Source organism: Microcaecilia unicolor, chromosome 7 (assembly GCF_901765095.1).
Source record: "Microcaecilia unicolor chromosome 7, aMicUni1.1, whole genome shotgun sequence".
NCBI lineage: Eukaryota > Metazoa > Chordata > Amphibia > Gymnophiona > Siphonopidae > Microcaecilia > Microcaecilia unicolor.
In genome coordinates, this window is record NC_044037.1 from 88437375 (window position 1) to 88454647 (window position 17273).

Below are 17273 nucleotides of genomic sequence, written 5' to 3' on the forward strand. Positions count from 1 at the left end.
ATGTGGGATATAAATGTCAAGTAAATAAATTAATAAAGTGGGTGGTCACCAAGTATTCTCCCCCCACCCCACCACCAAACAAAATATCTCAACTGGCGGGAAAACACTTCTTTCCACTTTGCAGCAGGCATGCTTTGAAAACTGAGCATGTGCAGGTGCCGGTATTGTAGAGAGCAGCGTTTTCCTTATCATCGGGGGGAAATCTTCAGCTGGCAGAGCATGGGATTCCTCACCAGCTACCGCTAAAAGTGTGCTACTGTTGAGTGGGCCTGAGCTCTAAGTGAGTGGGCTCTGGCCCACCCGTGGCTATGCCACTGTTGGAAATAAACTATTTTTTGCAGCGAGCACACAATCGCTGCATTCCAAAGAGAGATTTCCCTGCTGCCATCTGCTGAGATGGAGAGAAAAGGAATGGTCCGGAATGGTCCTTTATTTCTGTGAGCAGAAGTTGCCTCCCTTAATACTGGAGACAGTGAATTGCCCCGTAGTTTCATGTACCTCAGCACTGCTCAAAGATCCTTACTGCTCTGTATTAGGTACTACTGTCTTTAATGAATCCTAGGGTAGTGGTACCCAGGGGCGTAGATACGGGTGGGCCCAGGCCCACCCAATCTCAGCTCAGGCCCACCCATTTGGTTGTCCTTCTCTAATTGATGCATTGGAAGTGCACGCACTGCATGTTTTAGTTCTTCTGCGGACCAGTCGCGTGCATTTAGGGCAGCCGGCAGCAAAAATAGCTTTAGAGTGAGCCGGCTGCCTAAATGCAGTAACCTGCCTAGTTTTTTTAACCGATTTTTTTAAAGTGCGGGTCCGGGTTGGGAACGGCCGCTCTAGTGCTGTGACGCACCACTGCTGTCGCAGTGCTGTGTTCTGCTGCTCGTCGACGGGCCTATTAGGGCAGCCGGCAGCAAAGACAGCTTTAGAGTGAGCCGGCTGCCTAAATGCAGTAACCTGCCTAGTTTTTTTACCTGATTTTTTAAAAGTGCGGGTCCGTGTTGGGAACGGCCGCTCTAGTGCTGCGACGCACCACTGCTATCGCAGTGCTGTGCTCTGCTGCTCTTCGACAGGCCTAGTCTCATGGTTTCTGCCTTGCCTTGCCCCCCACTGCCCCTGCAACGTGCACAGATGCCAGCGCTGCACAGAAATGGCTCCCTCACTGTTCCACAGAGAAGTTATTGGGCCCTCGCTTTGACTTGCTCCCTATTCGATCTACCTTCTTTGGTTGAGCCCCTCAGGCGTCGGCACGCCTCCGTGGTCCCCGATAGGCACAGAGCCAGCACATGGAGCACACTGCAGTGCTCTTTGAGTCTGCACCTGCCCAGGTAAAATGTTTTTGGGGTTTTTTTTGTTTTTAAGTATCTACAGTATAATGTTGGTTCTGGGCTTCTGGGTGGGGGTGGACTCTTCAATGCCTAGGGGAAATGGTATATTTATTTAATGATTAAATATACCTTTTTCTTTTTTCTCTAGGCAGTGAAAAGCCAACCCTCACTCAGAAACCCATCAACAATAAATTTTAATGTTGGGTTTATTGGTGGGGGTACAATCAGTACCTAGTTTAAAATGAAAAAAAAAAAAGTTGTATATTTGTTCATATTGGTGGGTTTTTGGATGGGGATGGTCTCTACAGTGCCTAGGTTAAAATATATATTTTTTAAACATTTAATGTAGGTGGGATGTTGGTGGAAGACTGGGATGGGCAGAGGAGATGCCAGACTGTGGGAGGATAGGTAGAGAATAGGACAGATGCTAGGGAAGCGAAGGCTATGGGGATGGATGGTGAGGAAGGGAAGGGTAGGGCAGGGCAGGGCTGATGCCGATCTATGGGACAGTTTATAATTTTTGGTCCTTTATTCTGTAATTGATGATGGTTGGTCTGTGTTCTGCCTGTGAATGAGCAGGTGAGAGATTCTGCTGGTATGTGGTTTGTGTGGGGATCTATGAGTTTGACTTGTCTAGCTTTTCCAATGGGATACACATTGCTGTTGTGTATATTCACTGCTGTCTTTTTAAAAGGTAAAGTTATTGGTATTTGTGTTCAGAATTGGTGTTAAGAAGCTTCTTTTTAGGATTTAGTGTTACTTCACAAAGTACTGTACCTGGCAGTGAAGGGTTTTGTGTTGCTATTATTGAGGTGCTACCAGAATTTCAATACATTTTCCCTATGGAAAGCTGTAAAAGGAAGCATTCTAGCTATGTTCTTTATGCTACAGATTCCACAGCAGATGGAAAAATCTTGATGTTGACAGTAGGATTTTTCTTTTCATCAGTGAGAAATCTGGGGCTTTGCTTCATGAGGTTTTTTTGATGTGTTGAAGAACAGACAAAGATTAACATTTTTGAAAAATGTAAGGTATTTACCTGTTTTGCTTAATCAGGCATTTACATTTGTTTTAAAACAAAGTTTGAAGGATATATGCCATTGCTGTAATTATATTGCAAGATCCTGTCACATGTGTTGAGATGTTTGCCATTATAGTAGACGTATATCTGGTCAAGTTTAAGATATGGGATAATGTAACTATAGTTATCAATTTTTCCTTTTAAGTATGTATGTGGTTTATGTTGAAGCAGGGCAGCTATTGGGTAGAGAAATATATCATCAAGTTCATTCTAAGGTATTATTTTGTAGTATCCCAAGAAACACTACTCGCACCTATATATATAGTGCCTACCCATATTAGCTCTGGGCCCACCCAAAAATTCAGATCTGGCTACGCCACTGGTGGTACCTCTCACTAGGGGATAAGGGTAATCCCAAAGGTCCTACATTAAAAACAAAAAAGGAGGGTGCTAGTATTAAAATATAGAGAGAAACAGCAAAAATGTACCAGTGAAACAAAATAAATGGGCCTGATGGTAGGAGGAGGCAAAAACCTCAGAGCCTAAGTTAAAGACAAAGGGGTCCTTTTACGAAAGCATAGCGTGGGTTAATGTATGTGCAGAATTTACCACGCGCTAATGTCTCTTAGCTTGCACTATGCTTTAGTAAAAGGATCTAAAAAAATACCAGACAAGACAACTGGACACCAGGGTCTTTACGTAAAACACCTTTATTGGTGGTCCCCACAAATAAAGTTCTACAATTTAAAATAGGATAAAAGCAAATGGATAAACGATAAACCTTTAAAGCAATATGGAAACCAAAAAGAATCGGGCATCTTTTCCCTAGTGCAAACATTAGTATTATCACACTTTGACTATTGCAATGCCAGCACTATTGAATACGCCTCACTTCTAGACTGTCTACACCCAGAAGACGGAATATACCCAGCAGACAGAACCTGGACCGAATTTGAATTACTATCAGAAGACCTTATCTCTGAAACACTTTAGTTTGCAGTAGGATTTAGCAAATCATTTGACATATGCCCAAACAACCTCATGAAATCAGCTCCTCAACAATTTATAATAGACCTAACGAACCACGTAAACTTCATGCTACAAAACGGACTCTTCTCAAAGGAAAAAGGAAAAATCTTACTCACCCAATACCCAAAGATACAAAGAAAAGCACACGCGAAATAACCAATTACAGACCAGTAGCATCCATACCACTAATAACCAAAATAACCGAAGGGATGGTAACAAAACAACTTACAAACTATTTAAACAAGTTCTCAATACTGCATGATGCCCAATCAGGATTCCGATCGAATCATAGCACAGAAACAGTATTAGTTACCCTAATGACTAAATTCAAACAAATGATTGCAACTGGCAATATACTCCTCCTACAATTTGACATGTCAAGTGCCTTTGATATGGTTGACCACAGAATTTTATTGCACATACTTAAATATTTCAGCATTGGAGGAAATGTCCTAAACTGGTTCAAGGGGTTCCTAACCCTGCGTTCATATCAAGTCACATCAAATTCAACTACGTCCGCTTCATGGACACCTGAATGTGGAGTACCGCAAGGATCACCCCTCTCACCAACCATTTTCAACATAATGATGATCCCATTGGCAAACCTTCTATCAAATCATAACATTAACCCATATATATACATCCCTTTCAAACAAGACATCAAAGAAATATCCAAAGAAATTAACCAATGTCTACACATTATGAACACCTGGGCAGATGCATTTCGATTGAAACTAAATGCAGAAAAAACTCAATGCCTAATACTCACCTCCCAATACAACACGAATGAATTTACCGCCTTAAACACACCAAGACTAAACCTTCCAATCTCAGAAACTTTAAAAATCCTTGGAGTCACTATTGATCGCCATCTAACACTCGAAACCCATGCAAACAAAACAACCAAAAAGATGTTCTACTGCATGTGGAAACTGAAAAGAATAAGACCATTCTTCCCAAGATCCGTCTTTCGCAACCTAGTGCAATCCCTCATACTCAGCCATCTGGATTACTGCAATTCACTATACGCAGGTTGTAAAGAGCAAATACTGAGGAAACTTCAAACAGCCCAGAACACAGCAGCCAGACTCATCTTCGGAAAACCAAAATATGAAAGTGCAAATCCCTTATGAGAGAAGCTACACTGGCTCCCACTTAAGGAACGCATCACTTTTAAAGTATGCACACTAGTCCACAAAATTATTCACGGTGAAGCCCCAGCCTACATGTCTGACTTAATAGACCTACCACCCAGAAACGCTAAAAGATCATCTCGAACTTTCCTCAACCTCCACTTCCCTAATTGCAAAGGCATAAAATACAAGGCGCTGCACGCATCAACCTTTTCCTACATAAGCACGCAATTCTGGAATATACTACCATGCAACTTGAAAATGATCCACAAACTAACCAACTTCCGCAAACTATTGAAGACTCATCTCTTCGACAAAATTTATTGTAAGGATTAAAACACATGAAGTCCACAATCACTGTTTCAGAAATACACCAATACATTCTCTTCTGAATTCTCATTCCCCATAATTTTATCACATTTATACCGTTACTCACAGAAAATGTTATACCAAATGTTCTTTTGCTAATGTACTATTACCCTATCAGTTTCCCGCTGTCTCTTTCCACTGTTCCATTGTTCTTTTCCTCTGTCCTATTCCCTTAATGATACTTTGTCTCTGCATAACTTCTCATAATGTAATCCATAACTGAGTTGTAACAAATCGTAATTCCATCATTTACAATGTATTGTAAGCCACACTGAGCCCGCAAATAGGTGGGAAAATGTGGGATACAAATGCAACAAAATAAATAAAATAATAAAAAATGTATGCTGGCTGTAAGGAATCTTCCTTGAAAAAAACTGCAGATAGCTCAAAATACAGCAGCCAGATAAGTCTACAAGGCTACAAGATTTGAATGTGCAGCCTCTTTGTTTATAAAGTTACAACTGGCTCCCAATCAAAGCCAGCACACTCCTCAAACTATGTACATTTGTTTTCAAAACTTTGTATGGCTTAACCCTCTGATTGTATGCAACCTTTAATTAATCTCCCCCTTCGCAACACTCTCTCTGGTTCAAGAGATTATCTAACCCTCCACTATCCCAGTTGCAAAAAATGTGATCTACAAGTCAATCTACATGTCAGAATTTTCTTACCTCTGTACCAAATGGTGACATTCCCTCCCATAATTCATCAGATAAGAACCTAATTATTTGATATTCCAGAAATACCTTGTAAACGGGCCCGCTGCTCCAGTATGGGAGAGGAAGCTGCCTCCCATGAATAGCCAGAACTTCAAAAAACTGCCACCAGGAAATACTTCAAAACATTCCTTTATTTTCCAGATTCATAAATAAAGCTTCACTCCAGAGTAGAGACTTGCTTCTCAGGCAGGGCTGTTCTGCCTTGCTTAGTACATCAACCAATTACACAAAGACTTTGCCCCCTTCCCGGAGGGGAATGCATTAGTCCTTTGGAAATCCCTACTTTTTTGGGTCCCAGTCAGTAGCAAACAAATAGTACTTGTCCCACAAGCAGGATTTCCCCTCAAGACAGTGTTAATCACCAAGCAGCCTTTACTTTCAGGAGGTTCAATACTTTTGGGACTTCCTTCCACCCAAGGTATTTCAGCCTGCTTCAATTCTTTAGGGACCTGTCTTGCCCAAGGATTTTTAACCTACACTGCTCATATCTCACAGATATATTATTTGCAACCATTTAAACGAGTGGCGCAGGGTGTGCAGGCTGGTGTTGAGGAGTCTGCTGTGCGGTTTGACACCTTGGACTTCAGGAGGGAGCTGGAGGGTGAAGAGGAGCGGCAGGAGCGAGCTACTCTTATTGTGACATTTATTTCTCATTTTGATAGAGATCGGATTTTGAAGCTGTTCTTTAAATTTCGGAAGGAAAAGTTTTTGAATGTTCAAGTTCGGATGTATCCTGATGTGACCAAGGTTACGCAGAAGAGGCGGCAAGCTTTTCTGAAGCTGCGCCCTACTGTGTTTCAGTTGGGGGGCCTTTTTTGGCTCAATTATCCCTGTAAATGTGTGGTGAAGATGGAGGCTGTGAAGTATGTGTTTTTTGAACCTTTGCAGTTGAAAACGTTCCTGGACTCTCGGGGGGGCGCGGGTGCCCCTTCTCTGGTACCTGGAGCAGAGATAAGATCAGCACCTCAGTTATAATAATCCTCTACATCTCCTTTTTGAGTCGCTTTATTTGTGTCTCCCCTTTAGGGGGGGTTTTGATTTACAATTCTTTTCCTAGAACTGTGGCTTGGGTTCCCTAGGTGTGGACTAAGGAAGGAGGCGGGATAGTAATTGTGAAGTTTTATTATTTCCTGTATAACATGTAAATACTGTTCTCCTGTAGTGGTACAAGAGGTGTTCTTGGTGTATATATGAAAGTCTAATAAATATATTGAAATAACCTACACTGCTCCTCTCCTCCTGAACTGAACCCCCCTTCCCACCAGGCAGCCCTCCTTCATAAACAAGCCTTCCACCTTCAGAGGTTCTCACAATAATCAGGTTTCAAAACAGGTTAGTAATTCCCCCACCACTCAGGGTTTCCCCAAAAGAAAACCAGGCTTCTCCACTTAAGCAGAGTTTAAACCAAAATAAATTCCCAAAACCATGTAGGTTTCCAAACCTTCAGGGGCTGCCTTCCTCAGCTCTCAAGCTCCCAAGCTCCCATTCCGTTCTGCTTTCTTCCCCTGCTCAGGCTGATTAATTCCTTCTTCCATCCAATCCTCCTCCTGCTTCTCAGCACACCCCTCCCTATTACAGGTGGGCAGCATGATATACAGATTGCTGGTCCCGGGAATTGGCTCCTTCATTCACCCTCCCTCTTGTGGTCAGAGACGGTATATGGCCAGCTTGCCTATCCCCTGGGATCTCACTGCTAGGACTGGAAATGCATTCTGGGATATGTAGTTCATGGTTCTGCTGCTTCACTCTATACATCGGGGATGTAGCTTTGTCACAACCTCAAAGCCTCTCTGTTTAAGCAATTTCTGACAATTATAATAATTAATTTAAACCCCTAATTTTACTATTATTCAATTTCTCAGTTCCATTCTAATTATTATTATACATGGATGACTATAAATTGTTACCTTTTTTGCATCTAGCATTCGTTTCCATATTACATATTGTAATTACTCAATCCTCATTTATTTTGTTATTACTGCTTAATATATACTATCCCACATCACTTTTTGTAACACATTGAACCTGATCTATTGGGATAATGTGGGATATAAAATGAAATAAATAAATGACATAAAGTTACTCATATCACAAGAAAAGTAAAGTTTCAATATCCTTAGACCTGAAGCTGCTGTTCTGATATTTCTTCTCCTCTTCTTTGGTACCAGGCTGATCACCTCAGACTCTTTCTTTCCCTTTAATTTTATTTTTCTGCAAGATAGTTACAAAAATACAAACTCCAAATACTTATACACCTCAAACAGGCACCATCAGTGTCTCATGCTCTGGACATTGATGCAAAAATCCAAATCTCCTCCTTTCGGTATCAAGAATATATATCTCCCGGATGGAGATAAAATTTAGGAAGTATTTGCTCTCTTAAGAATAGAAAAAAAGTAACCCTGAGAGTGCTGGTGAGATTTAATGTGAAAATCAATAAACTATATGAAAAACTAATCTCTACTATAATAAAAAGCACCTCCAACATTCTGAAGCTGACTCCGTGGCTTCACTGAAGTGAAGGGTTCATAAGGTTCATCAAATTCATCACTCTGTCACCATCTCTCTCGGCCCCACCCTCGCACCTCTGATAGGTCCGCCGCCCTCGACATCACCATGTTTTGACGTCGAGGGTGGCGGACCTATCAGAGGTGCGAGGGCGGGGCCGAGAGAGATGGTGACAAAGTGATGAATTTGATGAACCTTACGAACCCTTCACTTCAATGAAGCAACGGAGTCAGCTTCACAACGTTGCAGGTGTGTTTTATTACACTACACAGCTCCCTAATTTTGCACTTAAACGTCGCAGGGTGGCTGGGGGGGGGGGGGAAGAGGGGGGCAACTACCCTGGAACTGGGAGGGAGGGAGAGAGGGGGGCAACGACCCTGGAACTGGGTGGGTGGATGGGAGGGAGGGCGGACCCTGGAACTTGGAGGGGGGGCAGGTGGACCCTGAAACTGGGAGGGAGGGGGAGAGAGGGGGCAATGACCCTGGAACTAGGTGGGTGGGTGGGAGGGAGGGCGGACCCTGGAACTTGGAGGGGGGCGGGTGGACCCTGAAACTGGGAGGGAGGGAGGGGGCCCCTGGCACACACTCTCATTCTCACACACACACACTCTCGCACCCAGTCTCACTCCTCTATCACACACACTCACATATTCACTCTCTCTCTGTCACACACACTCACACATTCACTCTCTATCACACACTCACTCTCACACACACTCTGTAAGCTAGCGCCCGTTTCATTTGTGTCAGAAACGGGCCTTTTTTCCTAGTAACTAAATAATTTAGTGATAGGAGCCCTCAGAATCCCTACCACCTCCCTCTTAAAAGGACGATAACAAGGGAAGGATACAATACAGGTCTAAGTCTACCAATTAGTGGGAAACAATGTATCCCTTAACAAAGTAGGTAACCCCCTGTCAGGCTTATTTTCGAAACAAAGAGCGCCCATCTTTCGACATAAATCGCAAGATGGGCGTCCTTCTCACATGGTCGCCCAAATCGGCATAATGGAAAGCCGATTTTGGGCGTCTTCAACTGCTTTCCGTCGCGGGGATGACCAAAGTTCATGGGGGCGTGTTAGAGGCATAGGGAAGGCGGGCCTAACACTTCGGTGTCCTCGATGGATAATGGGAAAAAGAAGGGCGTCCCTGACTTGGGACGACTTTACCTGGTCCTTTTTTTCTTACGACTAAGCAACAAAAATGTGCCCTAAAATGACCAGATGACCACCAGAGGGAATCGGGGATGACCTCTTACTCCCCCAGTAATCACTAAGCCCCTCCCACCCTCAAAAAAAACATTTTAAAAAATATTTTTTCCAGCCTCTATGCCAGCCTCAAATATCATACCTAGCTCCATGACAGCAGTATGCAGGTCCCTGGAGCAGTTTTAGTGGGTACTGCAGTGCACTTCAGGCAGGCAGACCCAGGCCCATCCCCCCCCCCCACCTGTTACACTTGTGGTGGTAAATGTGAGCCCTTCAAAACCCACCACAAACCTACTGTACCCACATGTAGGTGCCCCCCTTCACCCATAAGGGCTATGGTAGTGGTGTACAGTTGTGGGGAGTGGGTTTTGGGGGGCTCAGCACACAAGGTAAGGGAGCTATGCACCTGGGAGCAATTTATGAAGTCCACTGCAGTGCCCCCTAGGGTGCCCGGTTGGTGTCTTGGCATGTGAGGGGGACCAGTGGACTACGAATGCTGGCTCCTCCCAAAGGGCTTGGATTTGGCCGTTTCTGAGATGGGCGTCCTCGGTTTCCATTATGGCCGAAAATTGGGGATGACCATCTCTAAAGACGACCATCTCTAAGGTCGACCTAAATTTTGCGATTTGGGCATCCCCAACCGTATTATTGAAACGAAAGATGGACGCCCATCTTTTTTTGATAATACGGGTTTCCCCACCCCTTCTGTAAGGACGTCCTCAGGAAAACTTGGGTGCCCATTTCGATTATGCCCCTCCATGTATATCAATTTTCACACCATCATGAGATTGAAACAAGTCTGTTTTCTCCGGTGCCAGAGTGGGGCTCATGAAGAAGGAATTCGAAACAAACTTTGTAGAGCCCAGCTGTAAAGTCAGAGATGGGTAGTAATGTAAGTACTACAATTGTCAGTACTTTTTACTTGTAACGAGTTACGTTTTTTTCCCAGTACTTTTACCTGTAATTCATTACAAATAATCTGAACTTTTGTACTTGGTAACGAAGTACAAGTTAAGAAAGTATTTTTTTTTTAAGTATTCTTCCTTACCTCTGCTTCTCCCCCTCAGGGCTTGCAGCTGATTGGGCCTGAACTTCCAGTCCCAAAAACTAAGCTGGGACCAGAAGTTCAGGCCCAATCAGATTCAAGCCAACATCTGATGTCTCATCACCTTCCAGGACAACTGCGCAGGCACACTTTATTTCCCACGCATGATACTCTGTGGCTGAGGTGCGCCGGCTATCGAGCACGAGGGTGCAGTGAGTCATCAGAGGTGGAGGAGGACTAGAGGAGTTTTTCTTAGCTGCCTCACTGATGGTAAGGAGGCATGGGAACCTCCCAGCACTGAGGAGAAGTAGCTGGCTACCAGGTGACAAACTATAGTTACTTTACCTTTCAAATCTACCTCCCCCTGCCCCCCCCCTCGATGGACAGACCTACCAAACGCTTCCAAGCCTGTGTGGTGTGGAGTTTCAAGGTCCCCTCCCTTCAGTCTCAGACAATCAGCTGAGAGCTCCCCCCCCCCCCCCCCCCCCCACCTCCGAAAAATTGACTCTGAAGCCTAACAGGCTGAGAAGCAGGGAGAGCTGTGAAAAAAACTAAGCTTAAAAAAAAAACCCAAGGTAGAGCCGAGCTGGAAGTAGGGAGGTCTGGCTGTGGGAAAAAAAAAAAGCAGGTTGAGAAGCAGGGAGATCTGTGAAAAAAACAGCTTTAAAAAAAGGTGGAGCTGAGCTGGGAGGAGGGAGGGCTTTGAAAAAAAAAAGGCTGAACGTAAAAAAAAGGGGCAGCCCAGCTCAGAGCTGGGAGGAAGGTAGAAGGGGTGATCAGGGGACATGCTGAGCATGGAGGAAGGTGGGAAGAGATTAGAGGAACTGTGCAAAGAAACTAACTACATGTTCCTCTGATCCTATTCCCACCCATCTACTTAACACAATCTCTCCTACTGTCATCCCGTTTATCTGTCATATCCTCAATCTTCCACTGTCCACTGCGACTGTTCCTGATGCCTTCCAACATGCCGTAGTCACACCACTCCTTAAAAAAAACCTTCATTGGACCCTACCTGTCCTTCCAACTATCGTCCCATCTCCCTCCTCCCTTTCCTATCCGAGATACTTGAACGTGCTGTTCACCGCCGTTGCCTTGACTTTCTTTCATGTCAAACTATTCTTGATCCACTTCAATCTGGCTTTCGTCCCCTTCATTCAACTGAAACAACGCTTGCTAAAGTCTCCAATGATCTGTTCCTAGCCAGATCCAAAGGTCTCTATTCTATCCTCATCCTTCTCGATCTATCTGCTGCTTTTGACACTGTTGATCACAGCCTGCTCCTTGATACGCTGTCCTCACTTGGATTTCAGGGCTTTGTTCTTTCCTGGTTTTCTTCTTATCTCTTCCAGCGTACCTTTAGTGTATACTCTAGTGGATCCTCTTCTACTTCTATCCCACTGTCAGTTGGTGTACTTCAGGGATCTGTTCTGGGACCTCTTCTCTTATCCATCTATACTTCTTCCCTTGGTACTCTGATCTCATCCCATGGTTTTCAGTATCATCTTTACGCTGATGACTCCCAGATCTACCTCTCCACACCAGAAATCTCAGCTGAAACCCAGGCCAAAGTATCAGCCTGCCTGTCTGACATTGCTGCCTGGATGTCTCAGCGCCATCTGAAACTAAACATGACCAAGACTGAGCTTCTTATCTTTCCCCCTAAACCAACCTCTCCTCCTCCCCCATTCTCTATTTCTATGGATAACACTCTCATCCTTCCTGTCTCATCAGCTCATAACCTTGGGGTCATCTTCGACTCCTCCGTCTCCTTCTCTGCACATATTCAACAGACTGCTAAAACCTGTCGTTTCTTTCTCTATAATATCAGCAAAATTCGCCCTTTCCTTTCTGAGCACATATAGTAACATAACATAGTAGATGACGGCAGAAAAAGACCTGCACGGTCCACCCAGTCTGCCCAACAAGATAAACTCACATGTGTCATTTTTTCTGTATGCCTTACCTTGATTTGTACCTGTCTTTTCAGGGCACAGACCGTATAAGTCTGCCCAGCACTATCCCCACCTCCAAACCACCAGCCCTGCCTCCCACCGCCGGCTAAGCTTCTGGGGATCCCTTCCTTCTGAGGAGGATTCCTTTATGTTTATCCCACGCATGTTTGAATTCCGTTACCATTTTCTCCTCCACCACCTCCTGCGGGAGGGCATTCCAAGCATCCATCACTCTCTCTGTAAAAAAATACTTACTGACATTTTTCTTGAGTCTGCCCCCCTTCAATTTCATTTCATGTCCTCTAGTTCTACCGCCTTCCCCTCTCCGGAAAAGGTTTGTTTGCAGATTAATACCTTTCAAATATTTGAACGTCTGTATCATATCACCCCTGTTTCTCCTTTCCTCCAGGGTATACATGTTCAGGTCAGCAAGTCTCTCCTCATACGTCTTGTAACGCAAATCCCATACCATTCTCGTAGCTTTTCTTTGCACCCCTTCCATTTTTTTCACATCCTTCGCAAGATACGGCCTCCAAAACTGAACACAATACTCCAGGTGGGGCCTCACCAACGTCTTATACAGGGGTATTAAAACCTCTTTTCTTCTGCTGGTCACACCTCTCTCTATACAGCCTAGTAATCTTGTAGCTACGGCCACCGCCTTGTCACACTGTTTCGTCACCTTCAGGTCCTCAGATACTATCACCCCAAGATCCCTCTCCCCGTCCGTACCTATCAGACTTTCTGAGCACACTACCAGAACCCTCATCCACGCTCTTATCACCTCTCACTTAGACTATTGCAACTTGCTTCTCACAGGTCTCCCACTTAGCCATCTCTCTCCTCTTCAATCTGTTCAAAATTCTGCTGCACGACTAATATTCCGCCAGGGTTGTTATGCTCATATTAGCCCTCTCCTCAAGTCACTTCACTGGCTTCCTATCCGTTTCCGCATACAGTTCAAACTCCTCTTATTGACCTATAAGTGCATTCACTCTGCAGCTCCTCAGTACCTCTCCACTCTCATCTCTCCCTACATTCCTCCACGGGAACTCCGTTCACTGGGTAAATCTCTCTTATCTGCACCCTTCTCCTCCATCACTAACTCCAGACTCGTTCCTTTTATCTTGCTGCACCATATGCCTGGAATAGACTTTCTGAGCCGGTACGTCAAGCTCCATCTCTGGCCGTCTTCAAATCTAAGCTAAAAGCCCACCTTTTTGATGCTGCTTTTAACTCCTAACCCTTATTCACTTGTTCAGAACCCTTATTTTATCATCCTCACCTTAATATTCCCTTATCTCTTGTTTGTCCTGTTTGTCTGTCCTAATTATATTGTAAGCTCTGTCGAGAAGGGACTGTCTCTTCATGTTCAAGTGTACAGCGCTGCGTACGTCTAGTAGCGCTATAGAAATGATAAGTAGTAGTAGTAGGATGGTAGGAATGGGAGATCAGGTTGAGACATTCTAGATACAGAGGAAGATGGGAGGAGAGACTGAGGAGAAGGAAGGTGGGAATGGAGATTGGGGGAACATGCTGAATATAGTGGAAGGGGAGTTTGAGGGCATGCTGGTCACAGAGGAATGGGGAGGACAGATTGGGGAACATTCTGGGTATGGAGGGTGGAAAGGGAGATCAGGGGCATGGTGGAGGGGGGGACTGTGAGACATGCTGGGCATGGAGGAATGTGGGAGGGGAAATAGAGGGGTCATGCTGGGCATGGAAGAGGGTAGGAAGAGAGATTAGGGTGACATGCTGGGTACAGAGGAGTGAAGGTGGAAGGAAAGGTCGGGGGAGGGTGCTGGAGAGGAGGAGAGAAGGTGGAAAGAGAGATTGGGGAGATACTGGTTAGGAAGGAAGGTGGAAGGAAAAACCAGGAAGAGGTGCTGGGCAAGAAGGAAGGGAAGACAAGAGAGATGCCTGGCATTGATGGAAAGAAAAGAGAACAGAGGGGAGATGTTAGAAATGGGTGGGCAATAGAGATGTAGAGTTAGATAGAAGCAGTAAAAAGAGGGAGCTGGAAGACTGGAGAAAGAGGGATAAAATTTGAGAGGCAAAAAACAAATGTATTGGGGGAAGCTGAGCATAAAAAAAAATCAATGCCTGAGTGGAAGAAATTTAAGAAGATAAAAGGAGAGGAAAACATGGCAAATGGACAGGAGACCCTGGATAGCGATCTAAGAGATAAAGAGCAGAGACTGGGACCACTATGCTTAGAAAAATAAAATTACCAGGCAGAAAGGTTGAAAAATAATTTTATTTTCCATTTATTGATTGCAATGTGTCAGTTTTGGGAACTGACATCTGCTACCTGTATATTTTGCACTGTACATAAGGAAATGCAATCTTTTCTATTTCTCTGGTGTTGTGCTGCCTGTAGAGTCTGACTTCTTGAGCTTTCAAGCTAATTGTTGTTTACATATTTCCACTCTTAGGGGCCCTTGTACTAAAGCTTAGTATGCGCTAACGGGAATTAGCATGTGCTAAGAGCTCTGTGGCCTATAGGTATGAAATAGGAAATGCAGCATTTAGCATATGCTAATTCCATTAGCATTTGCTACGCTTTAGTGAAAGAGCCCCTTAGTTTGTGGTCACATCCTGTATTTGTATTTGAATACGTAATTTGAACTAGTGCTTTTGGAGAGAATTAAAGTATATCTAAATGCTCCATGATGATGTGTATATATCTAGTCGCTTCTTGAAAACACTCATCAATTTATATTAACTTATCTCAGTATAACACTGCACAAATAACGTTCTAGTTGCTGTTGTTATAAACTGTGGTGTTGCGTATTTCTTCACTGTGAAGGAATCTATAAAAGTCCAGTAGTAAGTATATTGTTCTCTAGAGCCCAGTGTAATATTTATTTTATAGCACTGTCTTTTCATAGGTGTTAGGGCTGTATAGGTTTTGAGTGTCTTTTCAGGGTCTTGTGTTATTTTGCAAAGTGTCTGCACAGTCAGCTGTTTTCAAGCTCAGGCTGGTGATTTTCATTTGCCACCACATCAGTGTTGCATTTAAATCTGGTTGCTACACATGATACTGCAGAGGCAGAATCTGATTTGGCTTAGAAAAAGCTGCATCAGTCAACTTTTGCCAAATGCCAAGCATTATGGAACAAACAGTCACGAAGTGTGATGTCTGCTGAGGTTATTGAACAAGCATTTGACCTCCATTTTGTTATTCCTAACCAGACTCGCTGGAACTCCATTTATAACTCAATGGAATGGCTTAATTGTTTAATAGCTGAAAAAGGCATCGATGTCATGAATTCAGTCCACAAATGGTTAGATGTTGTTGAATTTTGTGGTTCAGAAATCATGTTTGTCGCAGAATATATCTCTGTAATGAAACCCTTGACTCAAGCTTTAGGCATTCTTCAATGCCTGCCCAGTCTAAACTGAATTGCAATGAGTTTGCTGCTTACTTTGCCAACAAAATTAAAAGTCTCTGCCAGGATTCACTGGCAATCCCACCTAGTCCCCAACCAGTCAACCAGGGGTGCAGAAACTCGCCCTCTCCTGACAGAGACAGATGGGACACTTTTAACCCAATGACAGAGGAGAGCCTTGACAAAATCCTAAGAGACCAACTACCTGCTCCCTCGATCCCTGCCCATCAAAGATAGTGCAGCAGGCAAATATGGGCCTCATAGAAGGCGCCACAAAAGTTGTGAACACCTCTCTTTTTAATGGGCAGCTACCAACAGCATTAAAAAGGGCAGTGGTCCACCCTCTGCTGAAGAAAAACAACCTTGACCAGGACAAACTGAAAATTACAGGCCAGTATCCAACATCCCGTTTCTAGGGAAACTCATAGAACAAACAGTCTGTGTTCAACTTACTGACTGGTTAGGAAAGAGAAACTGGCTAGATCCATGCCAATCTGGATTCAGACCTGGTTTTGGTACAGAAACGGTCCTTGTATCCCTACTAGATGATCTTCACAGAAACCGAGACAAGGGATTCACCTCAATGTTAGTACTGCTTGATTTCTCTGCAGCCTTTGACACCGTGGATTATGATATCATGCTAGCATGACTGACAGAAACAAGAATCAATGGAACAGTACTTGCTTGGTTCAGATCCTACCTATCAGACAGGCAATAATCCATAATGTTTGGCAGCAACTCATCACCACCATGGACACTGACCTGCAGGGTGCCACAAGGATCAATACTGTCACCTATTCTGTTCAATATCTACCTCAAACCACTAGCTGAGCTGATTCGGTCAATGGACCCTCAGTTCTACATCTGTGCGGATGATGTGCAGCTACTCATACCCATTGAACCTGACTTACCTACAGCCTTGAATAAACTGATTACCTGTCTAACATCAATTCAAAATGGGCCTAAACTCAACAAACTTTGCCTGAACCAAGTAAAACCCAGCTTCTCTGGGTCCCTAACACAAGTGGATACATACCTGACATCAAAATCCCTTTTGGAGAGTATGAACTCCCCCTCAAATCACAAGTCAGAAACCTTGGTATACAGTTAGATTCAACACTTACACTGATCCGCAAATCCAAGCAACCTTCAAGAGCTGCTTCTACTATTTGCGACAGCTACACTGCCTCTCTGCTTACATCGAGAAGGTAAATCTTATCCCAGTTGTACATGCAATGATAACATCAAGACCATTGTATAGTGCATTGTATACTGCAATGCACTATACAATGGTCTGACTACAAAGGGCCTGCACCAGCTCCAGTTGATTCAGAATGCAGCAGCAAGAATCATAGAAGGTTGCAAGGACGATACTGAGGGAGGGCCACAAGCCAAGCATAAAGGTATCGTCCTTTTTCTCTAAACTTCCATAGAGATCCAGTATGAACCATTGCAACCAGCCTTCAAAAGCACCCAGAAGTAACTATTGAAGAGGTTTGTGCCATATTCCAATCTTCCAGTATCTCCCCAAGTGTCTTCTTCCTGACCACTCCACCTGGGTGCAATATTCTGC

At 44.0% G+C, this 17273-nt stretch overlaps 1 pseudogene; it reads left to right on the plus strand.

The window, feature by feature from the left end:
• LOC115475006 overlaps positions 1-17273 on the plus strand; it is a 132933-nt pseudogene that overhangs the window by 36465 nt on the left and 79195 nt on the right.